General features: G+C 43.9%; 1 protein-coding gene across 1 annotated transcript in view; it reads left to right on the top strand.

Moving 5' to 3' along the window:
* phf14 (PHD finger protein 14) overlaps window positions 1–19843 on the top strand; it is a 303809-nt gene that overhangs the window by 263594 nt on the left and 20372 nt on the right.

Here is a 19843-nt window from a genome sequence, read left to right as displayed (position 1 = left end):
GTCCTAGGTTCGATTCCCAGCTTGGGGCACTGTGTGTGCGGAGTCTGCATGTTCTCCCTGTGTCTGCGTGGGTTTCCTCCAGGTGCTCCGGTTTCCTCCCACAAGTCCAGAAAGACATGCTGTTAGGTAATTTGGGCATTCTGAATTCTCCCTCCATGTACCTGAACAGGCGCCGGAATGTGGTGACTAGGAGCTTTTCACAGTGACTTCATTGCAGTGTTAATGTGAGCCTACTTGTGATGTAAAGATTTATTTTTTTCTTTTAAATTTGCTCCTTCCCCATCTGTGTAAATGACTCGATTTACGTTATTTCACGTTCAGAGCTGGGTTTGAACATAGAACATAGAACAGTACAGCACAGAACAGGCCCTTCGGCCCTCAATGTTGTGCCGAGCCATGATCACCCTACTCAAACCCACGTATCCACCCTATACCCGTAACCCAACAACCCCCCCTTAACCTTACTTTTTTATTAGGACACTACGGGCAATTTAGCATGGCCAATCCACCTAACCCGCACATCTTTGGACTGTGGGAGGAAACCGGAGCACCCGGAGGAAACCCACGCACACAGGGGGAGGACGTGCAGACTCCACACAGACAGTGACCCAGCCGGGAATCGAACCTGGGACCCTGGAGCTGTGAAGCATTTATGCTGACCACCATGCTACCCTGCTGCCCCAATGTGCTTTGCACATTCATGTATTAACAGTTTTTCAAACTTCAAAAGTTGTCAATTTTTGCAAGGAATTGAATTATTTACGTAATCAAGTGATCAAGCTCGGAACTAAACTTCTCATTATGAAGTACAAGAGTATATGGAATTTTATACCTGGCTGAAACAATGCACAAGGATGGCCTTCCCGTTGGTAGTTAAGCCAACTGCGTTTCCAGCGGTAACCTAGTAATAACAATGAAGTCACTTAAAAAGAAAGTAGGCATTTTCTAATGCACTGGTTTGCTGGAAATCAATAAAGCTTGTCATTAAAGTAGGAGAGGGCGGTATTACTTTATGTAGAGGCAGAGCGACGTATAATGCGTACTTAATGTCACATTCAATCAAACTGTGGAAAAAGATAATGTCAGGATAGATGAAGGAATTTTATGTCACTAAAGAAGTGGCATTAGCCAGAAACTTTGAAATGTCAGAAGCTTTGAAAAGTTTATTGCATTTAAATTTTTAAACGATCAGAATTCCACAAAGTGGATGGAATTTCCCTCATGAAGTGGAAATTGATACTGAGGATGAAGGCTAAAATTTTGGAATATGTAATATTAATTTATTCTTTGGTTGAGGCAGACAAGCAGGAGAGATGTCATATCTGGGTACTCCAAGGAGTGCCAGAAGCATTAGTGGGCATCCGGGTCGATGCGACAGAATGTAGTCTTTCAATCTTTGTTTGTGTTTTGCCCATCTCTTGTATTTGAGCATTTACTCTATTTTTTACAAGAATCATTCAACTTTCTAAAGAAAGCTTTCTCCTATATCTTTGAACTTCTCTGATTCTTTTAGCTTTCCCCTCTCATTTTTCCTCGACTTTGGAAATTGTAGAAATACTGCTGAGGGCCATGAATGTCTTGCAACTATGCTGGTATGACCATGGAAGCACCAGATTCCCAGGTTCTCGTTATCAACACAATTAGCAGAAAGTGAATACCAACCACCATAATTTCAGGTGATCTCTTACTCCTGGCAACAGTGTTTTTTAACAAGGGTTGAGACATCAAGACATATATTTTGTGCAGACTCTCTTTTAATTATCTGCTTTAAATTATCTATAATTTCTGGTTAATTTAGGTGAACGCAGGAGGTTTTGAAGCACAGTTTTTAAAATACATTTAGAGTACCCAATTATTTTTTTCTCCAATTAAGGGGCAATTTAGCGTGGCTAATCCACCTAACCTCATCTTCGGATTGTGGGGGTGAAACCCACGCAGACATGGGGAGACTGTGCAAACTCTACACGGACAGTTACCCAGGGCCAGGATTCAAACCTGGGTCCTCAGCGGTGCAGTCCCAGTGCTAACCACTGCGCCATATGCCGCCCATGAAGCACAGTCTTTTTGGCAATATTTTGGAAATTGAGTTTGCCACTTTTGCTGATGCATCGACACGGGTCATTTACCACTTACTCAGACCCTCGAGCACACTTCTGTTCCAACTAAGTAAGGCTTGATGCCATTTTTTTCACTGTTGCATAGCTGCCCTTTATTTGTTAACGATTTGACTTCTGTAACCTTTTCAACATTAAAAAAAATCTGAAATTGAAGTTCAAGTTACACTTTTTCACGATTTTCTTCATTATATTTTAGTCAGCTTTACTAGGAAGCACCTAAATCAACTTGCATTTATATATGATGTGGAGATGCCGGCGTTGGACTGGGGTGAGCACAGTAAGAAGTCTTACAACACCAGGTTAAAGTCCAACATGTTTGTTTCAAACACTAGCTTTCGGAGCACTGCTCCTTCCTCAGGTGAGCATTCACCTGAGGAAGGAGCAGTGCTACGGAAACTAGTGTTTGAAACAAACATGTTGGACTTTAACCTGGTGTTGTAAGACTTCTTGCTGTGTATTTATATAATGTATTGTACAATCAGGATCTCCTAAAGGCCTTCACAACCAAACTTTTGGCATACAACGTTACTGTTTTGCAGACAAACAAATTAACTAATATACACACAGCATGGCCTAACAAACATCAAATTAGAATTAGGTGCAATGTTGACGTAGTGGTGTTGGTTGAGGGTGGAATGTTGACCAAGTTATGGAGAAAGACATTTTGTTCTCTGAGTACAGAATTTCAATATTTATAGGTGAAATGGTGTATTAGAACATAGAACAGTACAGCACAGAACAGGCCCTTCGGCCCTCGATGTTGTGCCGAGCCATGATCACCCTACTCAAACCCACATATCCACCCTATACCCGTACCCCAACAACCCCACCCCCTTAACCTTACTTTTTTTTAGGACACTACGGGCAATTTAGCATGGCCAATCCACCTAACCCGCACATCTTTGGACTGTGGGAGGAAACCGGAGCACCCGGAGGAAACCCACGCACACACGGGGAGGACGTGCAGACTCCGCACAGACAGTGACCCAGCCGGGAATCGAACCTGGGACCCTGGAGTTGTGAAGCATTTATGCTAACCACCATGCTACCGTGCTGCCCATTTATCAGAGCTGCAAATGTTTAAATTATTAGCTTGCATAGGACCTTCTCCTCCCCCCCCCCCCCCCCATACTAAATTTCCCCCAACGTCTATCTGACCAAGTTGCTAATTTATCTATGCTTTGCTGAAGCCAATTAAACCACATTCCCTATTTATGTCCCGGGCAATTTCTGATCCTGTGCTGCTATACCGACATGCAAGTTCCATATGCATGCAGAGAAATTCATGCAGAGAAACGCAGCAGTTCCAACGCTGACTTGTTAATAAAACCACTATTTAAATGGTCTCCCTTTCAACTCGACCATTTTTGGTCCTTTGATATGTTCCTATACATGCCGACATTTCCCCTCGTGCCTTGAGCCTTAATCTATGCTACCATTCCATCTCGCACCCTGTGCCTCAATATCATTAAGTCCTCTGTAGCATCTTATCGAGACTGAAAATCAATACGCACATTTCATTTGTCAATGCACTTCATTTTATCCCCAATAACCTGCTTTCTTAAATCCATACCAGCCACCTTAATTAGAAGAATATTTTATAGGCCTCTAGAATCTTACACATTAGGCTGACTGGTCCGCGATTACCTCTTTCTCCCTTTTTGAACAAAGGTTACATTGGCATCCCTCTAGTCCTCTGGCACAATGTTATGTAAAGATGTTTGCAAGATTGTTGGGTGCTTTTACAATTTCCTTCGGACTTCTAAGATGCTTGGATCTGACCTGGTGCATTTTTATTCAATGTTTTTACGCTCTTTTTTCCATAGCTAATGTAGTTGGCCTACATTTCTACTATTACACCCTTTAATGCAGTATACATTTATGATCTTAAGTATTCCTTTACTGTTTCAAATTTAATCAGCCCTGCTCTACTACTTTACTTACAGGTGCTTTTAAAATCTTTGTACTATCTCCCTTTGCATTACCCGCCAGTCTTTCTTCAAGTCTCCCCTTTGCGGAGTCTGCACGTTCTCTCCATGTCTACGTGGGTTTCCTCCAGATGCTCCGATTTCCTCCCACTGTCCAAAGATGTGCAGGTGAGGTGGATTGACTAAGCTAAATTGCCTCTAGTGTCCAAAAAAAGTTGGGTGGGGTTACAGGGATAGGGTGGAGGTTAGGGTTTAGATAGGGTGCTCTTTCCAAGGGCCAGTGCAGACTCTACGGGCTGAATGGCCTCCTTCTGCACTGTAAATTCTATGATTTAACTATGATCTATGAAGTAAGTAGATAATTACGATGGTAGATTTAGATGAAGAAAAATAGAAGGAGGCTCAAATGGAGAATTAACACAGGCATGAACTGGTTGGGCCGAATGGCCTGTTTCTGTGTCATGCATTCTATGTGACAGTTGGAGGAGTGGTAGAATTATCTCCAAATTAATCTTTAAACTGTTTCAACTAAGAAAATGTTGGTGCTCACTCAGATTTAGGAATATTGTTTGTAACTTCTCTGAAGATCTCCAATTTATTCTGTGAAGTATTTGCCTTATTTCCACTTGCAAGGCCACTTTTGTTTTATTGGTTTTCAGTCACAAGCTAGATAGAGATTCTGAAAATGACTTTCAGATTATAATTGTGGCAGTTTACCGGCAATTAAAAATTGCAGGCTTACCTTTAACCTGTTGATTTAGCTCAGTGGGCTAGACAGCTGGTTTGTGATGCAGAACAAGGCCAGCAGGGCAGGTTCAATTCCCGTACCAGCTTACCCGAACAGGCACTGGAATGTGACGACGAGGGGGTTTTCACAGTAACTTCATACTTATTATTATAACTCTTGTAGCAACTGCAAAAATATTCTTTGCCACAAATGAAATCTAGGATTTTGCTTGTAGAACTGTATCAAATATGAATCGCCATCTTAAGGAGGAGGTAATTAAGAAACAAACTAGTGGCATTTGGATTGTAGGTAGATGAAACCCCCAAAATTTCCCTTTTATACTAAAATCCAGATTCCGATCTGAACCTGTCGACATGAGGTAAGATGGTCAAGGTTTACAGCTGTGTTTTTTTAAGCTGTATATTGTACTATGAATAGGGTATAAATGTCAGTGCATTGTTCCCTTTAACTTCAGATAGTGTTCACATACAGTAAGCCCCTGTTTTAGGTTGGCCAGTTTTAAATTATTCTGCTTTGACGTCGCGCACAAAGCACACCTAACTTCGGGATTTGTTTTGTGCTGGGCAGGCATAACTTCACATAGCCCGATCTATACCATTTTGGAGCTACCTCTCCCACTTCCTGACCTTTCCACTCACGCCTGTCCCACTCGCCACCAAGATCCCACTGGCCGCCCACCCGGCTCACCGATCCTCCGTTCCCTAACCATCCTGCTCACTGCCCATTCTGCTTCCTGGCCCTCCCGCAAGACACTTCTCTCCCTGACCCACCCACTCACAGTTCCTCTCAGACCCTTGCTCACTTCATCCCTCTCACCCCCTCTCCCCAAGACCTTGTTCACAGCAAGGGTTCAGAAAGGGGAGCAGGAAAGGGAAGTGACAAACAAGAGTGTGAGTGGGAATGGCAGCATTCTCTTTTTCTGATGAGAAAGAACTACTCTACAGCTTATACATAGATTGTAATAGGAAAATCCAATTCACTTAATGTTGTTTCATTTAAAGTTGCATTTTTCAGTACATCAGTAAGCGAGGAATTACTGTACAGTACACTGTTCTCTTTAACTGTCTTTAATTTTAAATACTACTTGCCCTCGTGATCACTAAAAGTATGTTTTTATCCCAAAGGGTGATCAAATCCATCATCTGTCACCTTAAAAGTTGCTGGCTTAGCAACATTCTGAAAGGTTAGCGAATGGGTTTTACCACAGTGGCAACTTTGATATGAACATTTTCAGAGGGACAGCACGGTGACAGTGGTTAACACTGCTGCCTCTTGGCACCAGGGATCAGGGTTTAATACCAGCTTTGGGTGACTATGTGGAGTTGCACTTGTTCCCCATATCTGTGTGGATTTCCTCGGGGTACTCCGGTTTCTACCCACAGTCTAAAGATGTGCAGGTTAGGTAGATTGACCATGCTAAATTGCCCCTTAGTGTTCAAAGGTGTGCTAGTTGTGGAGCTATGGGGATAGGGCGGGAAGGTGGTCCTAAGTAGGGTGCTCTTTCAGAGGATCAGTGCAGACATGATGGACTGAATGGCCTCCTGCACTGGCAAAAGTTCTACGGTTCTATGAATGAGTGAACCAATTCAGACTTGGTAGAACTATGATTGTGGCCTGTTGTGTTGATCTCTAAATCTTGTTAACAGCCCAGCCAGAAATTCAATGTACAGGACAGTAAAATTTAATCAAACATGTATTTGTCGTCTCATATACTCCGTCTACCCCTTAGCACATTCATGAAGTCAATCAATCATGTCCTGTGTCTTTCTATGAATCATTTTCTCATGTATTATGTTCCATTTACAGCTTTCTAAAATGTTTATTTAAAATTTCTAGTGGTACCTGGATTAAATTGGGATGCAAAAGAATAGGGTGGTAATAGTAGGGGATTTGAACTTTCCCAACATTAACTGGGACAGCCATAGCACTAGAGTTTTGGATGGAGAGAAATTTGTCGAGTGTATTCAACAAAAATTCCTCATTCAATATGTGGATGGCCCGACTAGAGAGGGAGCAAAACTTGACCACCTCTTGTGGAATAAAGAAGGGCAGGAGATGGAAGTGTTAGTGAGGGACCACTTTAGGACCAGTGACCATAATTCCATTAGTTTTAAGATAGCTATGGTGAATGATAGTTCTGGCCTAAAGGTTAAAATTCTAAATTGGGGCAAGGCCAATTTCGAAGGTATTAGGCGGGAACTTTCAAAAGTTGATTGGGTGTGCCTGTTTACAGGAAAGGGGACAGCTGGTAAGTGGGAGTCTTTCAAAAAGGTGTTAACTAGGGTTCAGGGTGAGCACATTCCTCTTAGAGGTAAGGCTGTTAGAAGGAGGGAACCTTTGATGACTTGGGATATTGGGGCCATGGTCAAAAGGAAGAAGGAGGCATATGACATGCAGAGGCAAGTGGATCCCTTGAAGAGTATAGGGCTTTTCGGAGTAGAGTTAAGAGAGAAATCAGGAGGGCAAAAAGGGGATATGAGATTGCCTTGGCAGAGAAGGCAAAGGAAAATCCAAAGAGCTTTTACAGATACATAAAGGGTAAAAGGTTGAGTAGGGAGAGGGTAGGGCCTCTTAAGGATAAACAAGGTCATCTATGTGCAGATCCACAAGGGATGGGAGAGGTCCTAAATGAATATTTCTCGTCAGTATTTACTGTTGAGAAAGGCACAAATGTTAGGGCAATTGGGGAAATAAAACGAGATGTCTTGAAGAGTGTACATATTACAGAGAAGGAGATGCTGGAGGTATTAAAGTGCATCAAGATAGATAAATCCCCGAGACCTGATTAAATGTATCCCAGGACGTTGTGGGCGGCTAGGGAGGAAATTGCCAGCCCCCTAGCTGAGATATTTGAATCATCGACAGCCACAGGAGAGGTGCCTGAAGATTGAAGAGCAGCAAATGTTGTGCCCTTGTTGAAGAAGGGCTTTAGGAATAAGCCTGGGCACTACAGACCGGTAAGCCTTACTTCTTACTTACTTGCTTCTGTAGTGGGTATCTTGTTGGAAGGTATTCTGAGGGACAGGATCTACAGGCATTTAGACAGGCAAGGGCTAATTAGGAGAAGTCAGCATGGCTTTGTGAGGAGAAAGTCATGTCTCACAAATTTGATTGAGTTTGTTGAAGGGGTAACCAAGAAGGTAGATGAGGGCAGTGCAGTCGACGTTGTCTGCATGGATTTTAGCAAGGCCTTTGACAAGGTACCGCGTGGTAGGTTATTGCAAAAGGTTAAATCTCACGGAAAAGGGTGAGGTAGCCAATAGGATACAAAATTGGCTTGGCGACTGAAGACAAAGGATGGTTGTGGAGGGTTGTTTTTCAAACTGGAGGCCTGTGACCAGCGGTGTGCTTCAGGGATCGGTGCTAGGTCCACTGTTATTTGTTATATAAATGATTTGGATGAGAATGTAGGAGGCATGGTTAGTAAGTTTGCAGATGACACCAGGATTGGTGGCATAGTGGATAGTGAAGAAGGTTATATAAGATTGCAACAGGATCTTGACCAATTGGGCCAGTGGGCTGATGAATGGCTGATGGAGTTTAATTTTCATAAATGTGAGGTGATGCATTTTGGTAGATCAATTCAGGGCAGGACCTACTCGGTTAATGGTAGGGAATTGGGGAGAGTTACAGAACTAAGAGATCTAGGACTACAGGTTCATATGTCCTTGAAGGTGGAGTCGCAGGTGGACAGTGCAGTGAAGAGGGCATTCAGCATGCTAGATTTTATTGGTCAGAATATTGAATACAGGAGTTGGGACGTCTTGCTGAAGTTGTGCAAGACATTGGTAAGACCACATATGGAATAGTGTGTTCAGTTCTGGTCACCCTATTATAGGAAGGATATTGTTAAACTAGAAAGAGTGCAGAAGAGATTTACGAGGATGCTACCAGGACTTGGAAGGTCTGAGTTATAAGGATAGGCTGGATCGGCCGAGACTTTTTTCCCTGGAGCGTAGGAGGCTTAGGGGTGATCTTATAGAGGTCTATAAAATAATGAGGAGCACAGATATGGTAGATAGTCAACATCTTTTCCCAAAGGTAGAGGAGTCTAGAACTAAAGGGCATAGATTTAAGGTGAGAGATACAAAAGAGACCTGAGGGGAAATTTGTTCACACAAAGGATGGTGAGCATCTGGAATGGGCTGCCTGTGGCAGTGATAGAGGCAGGTACAATTTTTTCCTTTAAAAAAACAGTCAAACAGTTACATGGGCAGGGTGAGTATAGAGGGATATGGGCCAAATGTGGGCAAGTGGGACTACCTTAGTGATTAAAAACTGGGTGGCATGGGCATGCTGGGCTGAAGGGCCTGTTTCTATGCTTTTGATTTGATTTGATTTATTATTGTCACATGTATTAGTATACAGTGAAAAGTATCGTTTCTTGTCTGCTGTACAAACAATGCATACCGTACATAGGGAAGGAAGGAGAGACTGCAGAATACAATGTTACAGTTATAGCAAGGTACAGAGAAAAGATCAACTTAATACGAGGTAGGTCCATTCTAAAGTCTGATGGCAGTAGGGAAGAAGCTGTTCTTGAGTCAGTTGGTATGTGACCTCAAACTTTGGTATCTTTTTCCTGACGGAAGAAGGTGGAAGAGAGTATGTGCGTGGGATCCTTAATTATGCTGGCTGCCTTTCTGAGGCAGCGGAAATTATAGATAGAGTCAATAGATGGGAGGCTGGTTTGCGTGATGGTCTGGGCTACATTCACGACCTTTTGTAGTTTCCTGCGGTCTTAGACAGAGAAGGCTCCGTACCAAGCTGTGATGCAACCAAAAAGAATGCTTTCTATGGTGCATCTGTAGAAGTTGGTGAGGGTCGTAGCTGACATAGGCGAGGAGACGAGGACCCGTGGGCACAGCCTTAGAATTAGAGGGGGTAAATTCAGAACAGAAATGCGGAGACATTTCTTCAGCCAGTGAGTGGTGGGCCTGTGGAATTCATTGCCGCGGAGTGCAGTGGAGGCCGGGACGCTAAATGGCTTCAAGGCAGAGATAGATAAATTCTTGATGTCGCGAGGAATTAAGGGCTACGGGGAGAATGCTGGTAGGTGGAGTTGAAATGCCCATCAGCCATGATTGAATGGCGGAGTGGACTCGATGGGCCGAATGGCCTTACTTCCACTCCTATGTCTTATGGTCTTATGGTCTTATCGACATGCCAAATTTCCTTAGTCTTCTGAGAAAGTAGTCGTTGGTGGGCTTTCTTAAATATAGTGTCGGCATAGGGGGACCAGGACAGGCTGTTGGTGATCTGTACACCTAAAAGCTTGAAGCTCTCAACCCTTTCTACTTCGTTCCCATTGATGTAGACGGGCATGTTCTCCACTACGCTTCCTGAAGTCAATGACAAGCTCCTTCGTGTTATTGACATTGAGGGAGAGATTATTGTCGTCGCACCAGTTCACCAGATTCTCTATCTCATTCCTATACTCTGTCTCGTCATTGTTTGAAATCCGACCCACTACAGTGGTGTCATCAGCAAATTTGAAAATCGAGTTGGAGGAGAATTTGGCCACACAGTCATAGGTGTATAAGGAGTATAGTAGGGGGCTAAGGACACAGCCTTGTCAAGCTGCTTACAAAAGAAGCATATGCACCTAAAGGCAACCTGACCTTTGAAAAGAGGATTTCACAAGTAATAAGGAGCAAGAGATGTAAGATTAAAGGGAGAAGTCGTTCTATCCTAACACGAAGATGGAATAAAAATTGGTTCTTCTCCGGCGATCACAAAAATGGGATAGCCTTATTCAGCACCGAGTTATATCAATTAAAGTGACTGATTACATATATGTACTATATACTTCACCTTAATATAAAATAAAGCAATTTTCATAGAGATTGAATCAACATGTGGAAAAGACATGCAAATAGACGAATTAGAAGCAGGAGTAGGCCCCTCGACTCTTCCTGCCATTCAGTAATGTCATGGCAGATCTGATGGCAATCTCAATCCCACATCCCTGCCTACCCCAGATAACCTTTCACCCCCTTGTTAATCAAGCTCTGTCTGAAAAAATATTCAGACTTTGCTTCCGCTGCATTTTGAAAAGGAGTGTTTCGGAGACTCACGGCCCTCTTTTAAAAGAAAATTCTCCTCATCTCTGTCTTAAATGAGTACCCCTTATTTTGAAACAGTAGTCCCTAGTTCTGGATTGTCTGACAAGAGGAAACATCCTCTCCACATCCACCCTATTACTACCCCTCTGACAGGTTTCGGTCAAGTAGTTTCGTACTAGTTAATACAAACCTAATCTTTTTTTTAGATCTTTTTATTGGCATTTTCCACGTTTATCAAGTTATATACATTTTTTGCCGCATTAATTTATTACGTTCCCTTTCTGTGACTTTCCAGCCTTTCCTCTTTCACCTCCACCCCCTCCCTCCCCCCGGGTTGCATGTTCTTATGGTTCCCCCTCTGCCTTTGTTTTCCCCTTGTTCTTCCTCTTTTTTTCTTCCTATCTCTCCTGTTTTCCTATCTTATTCTTCCTTGCTGGCCTTGAACAGGTTTTGGAATGGGTTCTGGACAGCCTTCTACGAGGCAATGTCCAAGGTTGTGAGGGTGAAGCCATGCCCAATTGTGGCAATCCTCAGGGTATTGGAGCAGCCAGAGCTACACTTGGGGAAGAGGGCCGAAGCCCTTGCTTTCGCTTCCCTAATCGCACGCCGGAGAATCCTGCTCCGCTGGCAATCAGCAGATCCTGCCGACTGGTTTGCTGACCTCTCGGAATTTCTCCACCTGGAAAAGATTAAGTATGCCATTTGAGGGTCGGAGGAAGGTTCCTAGATACATGGGGGCAGTTTGTCAGTCTGTTCCAAAACCTGTTTGAGGCCAGCAACGAAGAGTAAGATGACACAAAGCTAATCTGTCCAATCTATTCTTATAAAGCAACCCACCATTCCTGGTATTAATCTAATAAACCTTCTCTGAATTGCTTGTAACCCATTTACATCTTTCTTTAAATAAGGAGACCAATACTGTACACAATACTCCAATGTTGTCTCATCAATGCCCTCTACAATCAAGATGTGGAGATGCCAGCGTTGGGCTGGGGTAGGCACAATAAGAATTCTTACAACACCAGGTTAAAGTCCAACAGGTTTATTTGAAATCACGAGCTTTCTGAGCCTAGCTCCTTCATCGGGTGACTCACCTGATGAAGGAGCTACGCTCCAAAAGTTCATGATTCCAAATAAACCTGTTGGACTTTAACGTGGTGTTATAAGGCTTCCTACTCTACAACTGAAGCATAATCTTTCTACTTTTGTAATCCATTCCCCTCACAATAAACAATAATATTTTGTTAGCTTTCCTTATTACTTGCTGTACCTGTATATACTAGCCTTTTATGATTCATGCACGAGGACACCAATATCCCTTTGTTCCTTAGAATTCTGCAATATCTCGCCATTTAAAAAATCAGCTTTTTTTATTCTTCCTGCCAAAATGGATCATTTAACATTTGCCCACATTATACCCCATTTGACAGATTTTTGACCATTCACAACTATATTTGTCCCTTTGTAGCCTCCTTATGTCCTCTTCACAATTTACTTTCCTACCTATATATGTGGTGTAGAACTCCAGTTTAGTTCATAAGACAGCTTGCCGACGAAGATGTTTAAAATTTGAAAATAGGAAAGTGCTTAAAGGAGCTTTGAAGTGTCGAATGCATGGAGTAAGTGTGATTTTTGTTGAAACAGCACAGCATTCTTGCTCCTCCCAGCTCCATATTCAGGTCAGTATTTTTAATTGACTTACTTTTTTGGTGGTGACCTTTTTAAGGACCATTAGTTTGCTCAACAGAGACCATGTTTTACTGAACACTGGCTGTTTCAGAGCATCCCTGTTGTGCAGAGGAGGCATAAAAACAGAAAATTCTGGAAATACTCGGCAAGTCAGACATCATCTGTGGAGAGAAATAGAAGTAACATTAGGTTGATGATCAATTCTTCATCAGAACTGCAGAAAGATAGAAATGTAATAGGTTTTGAGCAAGGAGCTGAAGGGATGGGGAAGACAGGGTGGCATGGTGGCACAGTGATTAGCTCTGCTGCGTTACAGCGCCTGGTACCGTGTTCAATTCCAGCCTTGGGTGACTGCCTCTATGTAGTTTGCACTTTCTCCCCATGTTTGTGTGGGCTTCCTCTGGTGCTTCGGTTTCTTCCCACAGTCAAAAGATTTTTTTTTATTTAAAGTACCAAGTTCTTTTTTTTTTCCAATTAAGGGGCAATTTAGCATGGTAAATTCACCTATCCTGAACATCTTTTTAGGTTGTGGGGGTGAGATCCATGCAAACATGGGAGAATGTGCAAACTCCACACAGACAGTGACCCAGGGCTGGAATCCACCCCAGGTCCTCAATGCCATGAGGCAGCAGAGCTAACCACTGCAACAATGTGCTGCCCCTACCCACAGTCCAAAGAAGTTCCGGTTAGGTGGATTGGCTATGCTAAATTTGCCCCTTAATGCCCAGGGATGTGCAGGTGAGGTGGGGTTGGGAGGATAGGGCAGGGGAGTGGGCCTAGGTAGGTTACCTTTTTAGAGGGTTGGTGCAGGCTTGATGAGCTGAATGGCCTCCTTCTGCACTGTAGGGATTCTATGATGAGAACAGATGACAAAGTCAGTAATAGGGTGGAGGGCAGGAGAGGACAAATGACAAAAGGTTCCAGGGTATAAATGCCAAAGAGAGCAATAATGGGCAAGTAAAGAAAAAGATGTGTCCAGGTGAAATGTGAGTGACTACACAGCAACTGTCCAAATGCAACATGAATTAACAACACAAAAAAACCAAACCAACAAAAAACATTAAACTAAAAAAGGCAGAGGTTATGATCTATAATTGTTGAATTCAATGTTGAGTCCAGAAAGCCAAGTCAAGGATGAAGTGCTGTTCCTCGAGCATGCATTGAACATCAAAGCCTCAAACTGGCATTAGGTCTTCTGCATATGTGAATGCTAGATCCGAGGTAAACAACCATGCATAAGCAGTAGTTTTGAGCACAGAGGTTTATTACTAATTACAGTCAAACATCATCACTCCCCAGAGAGTCTCCTTCCTTGACATGCATCCAGGTAAGGGTTTTTATACTAGAGGGGCTACCTCTATTAAGGGGAAGCCCCGACTCGTCACCGAGGAATTTCATATTCTTTGGAGGGCACAGGAACCTGTTGGTTCCTATCCCATGACCTCTACTGGGATTAAAACAGCGAAAAGAGAACTTAGTTCCTGTTTTAGGTGCTGGCTCAGGGTGTCTACTTTTTTCTATCCAATTATGGTATGCTTCTGGGTTGTAATGATTGGCCCTTTTCTGTGCACCACATTGAAGCAGGTGGACCGCCATCAAATGTCTCCTCCTTTATCCCCCTTAAAGCTTTTAGATTTTCTTTCCTTGCCCAATATGTTGCACTTGTCCACATTAAATTTCATCTGACACATTTCTTCCGAATTACATATTTTGCATATCTATTTTTATCATTTTTGTGCTGTCTTCTCCGCTTCAGTTTCCCCATTCTAGTTTAATGTCATAGCTGGGATTTTGTCACCAGTGTGTCATTCTTGACATTGTCAATGTATGCCGCTTCTACTGTGACGATGTTTGCCATTTCCCTTGCAATTATAATTAAAATTCAAAGTGTCAGTCTAACCAACAGGAAGCAGTGAGTGGGGATAAATGGTTTTTTTTTTCTGGTTGGCAAGCTGTAATTAGTGGTGTGTCACAGGGTACAGTCCTCTGGCCCCAACTATTTACAATCCATATTAATGACTTGGATGCAAGGATAGAATGTACTATAGACACATTTTGCAATGGAAAAGTAAGGGAAAGCAAGTTGCAATGAGGAAATAAGAGATTTACAAATTGTTAAGACACCCTGGGTAAGTGAGCGGTCAGTTCCAGCTCCACAGAACTCCAAGTCACAACATAAGTGATCTAATCAATAATTTATATATTTTCCTCAGGCCTTTAACCAATGACTGCTCCAATGAGATACAGGTACCAGATTTAAATGTAAAACATTAACAAACTATTTATTTATAACAAGAGTAAAAGATGAATATAATGGAAATAAAGGAACAGTGGTTTACTAGTCAACCTATTCCCGAAACCCCATCCTACCCTCCTCCCAGACACACACTAGACATACACATGGTAAAGGGGGCTAGGAAAGGTTTCAAAATAACAGGGATTAAGAGGTATGAGAGATCTGAGGTTCTTCGCTGCTGGGGTTGTGGTCTTTGTAGGTGCCAGGCTTCTCTGAATATGACCCTCTGGGGAATTGATTTCCACAGGAGATTGAGGACAGTACAATTCCGTCCTACGACCACCAGATGGAGCTTCCGTCTCTCTGAGATATTACTGGAGCTTTATACATGATAAAGTACAGACTTTTCTGTTCGCCTGATCCCTGTGCAGAGACTCCAGCTGTATCATGAAGAGAGTTCTCAGGTTGGGTTTTTCTGAGCCATTCAGACAACGTATTACAGACCTGGTGGGAGAACCTGCTTGCAGCCTTTCACTCCAATAGTTCCCTTCACAGGTCAGGCTGCTGCCGATGTTTTTAAGCAGGAGTGCCTTAACAGGTCTGGCTAGGAGCCTTTTAAATTCCCTGGCTGAGAAAATAGAGAGAGTGCCTTCCAACTGCTTTCTGCCTGTGTCTTCTCACCGAACTCAGGACAAAATGGAGCTCTTCACTTGATCCACCTTTCTTCCGAAATGTTACGAATGGCACCACCAATCGCAAGCAAGAGCAGGCGATGTCTCAGAATTCCAGACTCACCGATTTGCAACATGTCATGTCTATCAAACGGACATCACGGGATCTACCACTAAGCATAAATGGGAAGTCCTGGGCTAGTACATTAGATCTGGAGTGTTTTGGTTTGCCTGAAGTTTGTAGCTTAAGCAAAAATCCCAATGTTGCAGCAGCTAACAAGATGACTGTAAATTAAAGGTAGTCAGCAGGACAGAAATTTTTTAAAAAACACGGAGTGGACAACGATTTTTGGGAGGATCCTTACAAAATGGATATGGATAGGTTCGGAAAGTGAACCAAAATTTGGCAGATGGAATTTAACTTGGTAAGTGGGAGGTTACAATTTTGCTTCATTGTAGAGGGATCTGGGTGCTCTCATGCATGAATCACAGAAAATTAGTATGCAAGTGCAGTAAGTAATAAGGAAGGCAAATGGAATTGTGGCCTTCATTGCTAATGGAATAAAATATAAAATTAGGGAAGTGATGTTGCAACTGTATAGAGCATTCGTGAGACCACATCTGGAGTGCTGCACACAGTTTTGATCCCATTACTTGAAGGACGTAAATGCATTAGAGGCTGTTCAGAGAAGTTTCACTAGATTGACCCCAGTGATGAAGGACTTTTTTTCATGGAAGAGAGATGAGCAGTTTAGGCCTATACTCGCTGGAGTTTAGAAGATAGAGAGAACTGATTGAGGTATATAAGATAATAAAGGGGTTTGAAAGGGTAAACGTAGAGCAGGTGTTTCCCCTTTTTGGACATTCTTGGATGAGAGGCCATAGTTTTAGGCTAAGGGCAGGAAAATTTAAAACAGAAATTAGGTGGAATTCCTTCACGCATGGGTGTGAATCTGTGTAACTCTCTATCTTGGAGTGTAGAGGATGCCGGAACACTAAACAAATTTGAGGAGATAGATAGGTTTTTAATTAGTAGCGGGATGAAGGGTTATGGAGAGTGGGCAGGAAGGTGGCGATAGGATCAGCCATGATCGTGTTGAATGGTACGAGCAAGCTCGAGGGGCTGAATTACCTACTCCTGCTCCTGGTTATTGAGTTATGTTCTTACGAATTCATACAAAACACGTGCAATTTAGTGCCTGGGGAAACTTTTCATGGTGAAACCTGCCATCACCTGATAATGCAGCAAGTACAGTTGGCCTGTAAAAGAGCCTCCTGGTCAAACATGGAGGCTTTTGCATCACAGCCACACATTTCCTGTCTTAACTACATTGCTATTGACTTGAGAGCACAAAGGTAGTTTTTCAAAATTGAGTAGTTTTAATTGTAAATATCTCACATTACATTGATTTCACTTTATTCATGTATGCTAGCTATATCTTTATTAGTTGAGACCAGCTTAGTCACAGAGCTCAATGTACTGGCATATGGTCACTAGAATCATAGCATTTACAGTGCAGAAGGAGGCCATTCGGCCCATCGAGTCTGCACCGGCTCTTGGAAAGAGCACCCTACCCACGGTCAACACCTCCACCCTATTTATTAGTTGAGACCAGCTTAGTCACAGAGCTCAATGTACTGGCATATGGTCACTAGAATCATAGAATTTACAGTGCAGAAGGAGGCCATTCGGCCCATTGAGTCTGCACCGGCTCTTGGAAAGAGCACTCTACCCAAGATCAACACCTCCACCCTATCCCCATAACCCAGTAACCCCACCCAACACTAAGGGCAATTTTGGACACTAAGGGCAATTTATCATGGCCAATCCACCTAACCTGCACATCGTTGTGACTGTGGGAGGAAACCGGAACACCCGGAGGAAACCCACCCACACACGGGGAGGATGTGCAGACTCCGCACAGACAGTAACCCAAGCCGGAATCGAACCTGGGACCCTGGAGCTGTGAAGCGATTGTGCTATCCACAATGCTACCGTGCTGCACTCTTTTGTTATAGTAGAGTTAGGGACATTTCCTTAATTGTGTAAGAAACATTGTTGTGTTTTTAGTTCACTCTTTTTATTTAGTTTTCAACGTAGTATCCATTGTTGTACTCACCATTTTGTGCGACATGGTTCAACCTCTAAGCTCATCTCTTTTATCGTAAAGGAGAATGTCCAAGACCACGCTCAGCTTGGATAACTGAAATGTCCCCACCACCCACACCCCTCTACGATACCCAGGTCTCTAGGCCCTTCGCTCTTCCACTCCTCCAAGGTGACTGCACTCCACAATCCTCTCACCACTGATTTTACCTTGCCAGTCCTGAGCCTCCATGCAAGAGTCCGTTCTCCTGCTCTCCTCGTTTGTGCTGTAGAGGTAAAGCAAGAAAACTGCTGACTTTCCTTATAACTGCACAAAGTTAACTTGCACATACCATCTTTAAATGTTCGTGTCATAAAATTCTGATTCACTACAGACTTTCTATTGAAGATGGAATTTGTTTAACTGTTTACCGTTAATTAATATTATGGTATGAATGAACCCGCCATAAATTAGCATAATGCTTAATATGCCGCAAAACTGCCGCCAATTTTAACACAATGTGGCGATGCCGGCGTTGGACTGGGGTAGGCACAGTAAGAAGTCTTACAACACCAGGTTAAAGTCCAACAGGTTTGTTTCGAATCACTAGCTTTTGGAGCGCAGCTCCTTCCTCAGGTTGCAGGACTGCAAAATCAGACCATTCCTGGCTGTAAAAGCATGGACCGTTGTCGCTCATTACCGTGAGCGGTAACCCGTGCCTGGCGAACGTTTCTTTGCAGGCTTTGATGACCGCCTTCGACGTGAAGTCGGACAGTTTCACCACTTCTGGGTAACTGGAGAAGTAGTCGACCAGGAGTAGGTAGTCACGCCCCTTGGCGTGGAAAAGGTCTACACCTACTTTGGACCACGGAGAGGTCACGATCCCGTGCTTTTGGAGTGTTTCCTTGGGTTGAGCTGGTTGAAACTTCTGACAGGTGGGGCAGTTCAGGACCGTGTTGGCAATGCCCTGGTTAATGCCCGGCCAATAAATCGCCTCCCGAGCTCTGCATCGGCATTTCTCGACTCCAAGGTGACCCTCATAGAGTTAACCCAGCACCATAGCCTGCATGCTCTGAGGAATAACGATCCTGTCGAGTTTTAGAAGGATTCCCTCCACAACCGTCAGCTCGTCTTTCACGTTAAAGAATTGGGGACATTGTCCCTTCTGCCAGCCATGGGTAAGGTGCTGCATCACACGCTGCAGTAGAGGATCCTTGGCCGTTTCCTCACGATTTTGGGCCACCCGTTCGTCAGAGGCTGGGAGGTTGGTGGCACACAATTGCACTTGCGATTCTATGTGACAGATGAAGTCGCCTTGTTCACACGCTGTGGTGATGGACCGGGATCAGGCATCTGCAATGATCAGCTCTTTGCCTGGCATGTAGACAAGTTCGAAGTCATAGCGGTGGAGTCGAAGAAGAATTCGCTGTAACCGAGGTGTCATGTCATTTAAATCCTTCTGGATTATGTGGACTAGAGGCCTGTGGTTCGTTTCCACCGTGAATTTCGGCAGGCCGTAAACGTAGTCATGAAACTTGACTATTCCTGTCAGGAGACCCAGACACTCCTTTTCGATCTGGGCATACCGTTGCTCAGTGGGCGTCATGGCCATAGAGGCATATGCCACTGGAGCCCAGGAGAGGAGTCATCTCGCTGGAGGAGCACCACCCCAATGCCGTCCTGGCTTGCATCAGTTGATATCTTGGTTTCCTTGGTTGGGTCGAAGAACACTAGAACTGGGGCTGTGGTGAGGTTTGCCGTCAGCTCACGCCATTCCGCTTCATGTGTGGGCAGCCACTGGAATTCCGTTGACTTCTTGATGAGATGGCGGAGGGCCGTGGTGTGGGATGCCATTTTGGGAATGACTTTCCTGAGAAAGTTGACCATCCCGAGGACGCGGAGGACCGCCTTCTTGTCCTCCGGGGTTGCCATGGCGTTGATCACCAGGACCTTGTCGGTTTCTGGCTGCACACCCTGCTGCGAGATGTGGTCACCTAGAAACTTAATATCCAATTGAGCAAATGAGCACTTGGCCCTGTTGAGCTGGAGACCATGTTCATGAATTCGCTGGAAGACCTGCTTGAGGCGAGCGATGTGTTCCTGGGCTGTCGGGATCGGAATCTGGTATGCCTTGCTGTATTGAGCGGACACTCCTGCGCCGCAGCTGGGATCGCTGGCTGCTGGGCAGTGGAGCAGATCTGCAAAGGGCTGCGTAGTGGCCACACTGGAGACATCGACGTCCTTTTGCCGGACATTGCCGCTTTAAGTGGACACGTCATGACGCTGACGTCAGCGCGTTCCG

The sequence above is a fragment of the Scyliorhinus canicula genome, chromosome 5 (assembly GCF_902713615.1).
Source record: "Scyliorhinus canicula chromosome 5, sScyCan1.1, whole genome shotgun sequence".
NCBI lineage: Eukaryota > Metazoa > Chordata > Chondrichthyes > Carcharhiniformes > Scyliorhinidae > Scyliorhinus > Scyliorhinus canicula.
This window is presented reverse-complemented; position numbering and strand designations above follow the sequence as displayed.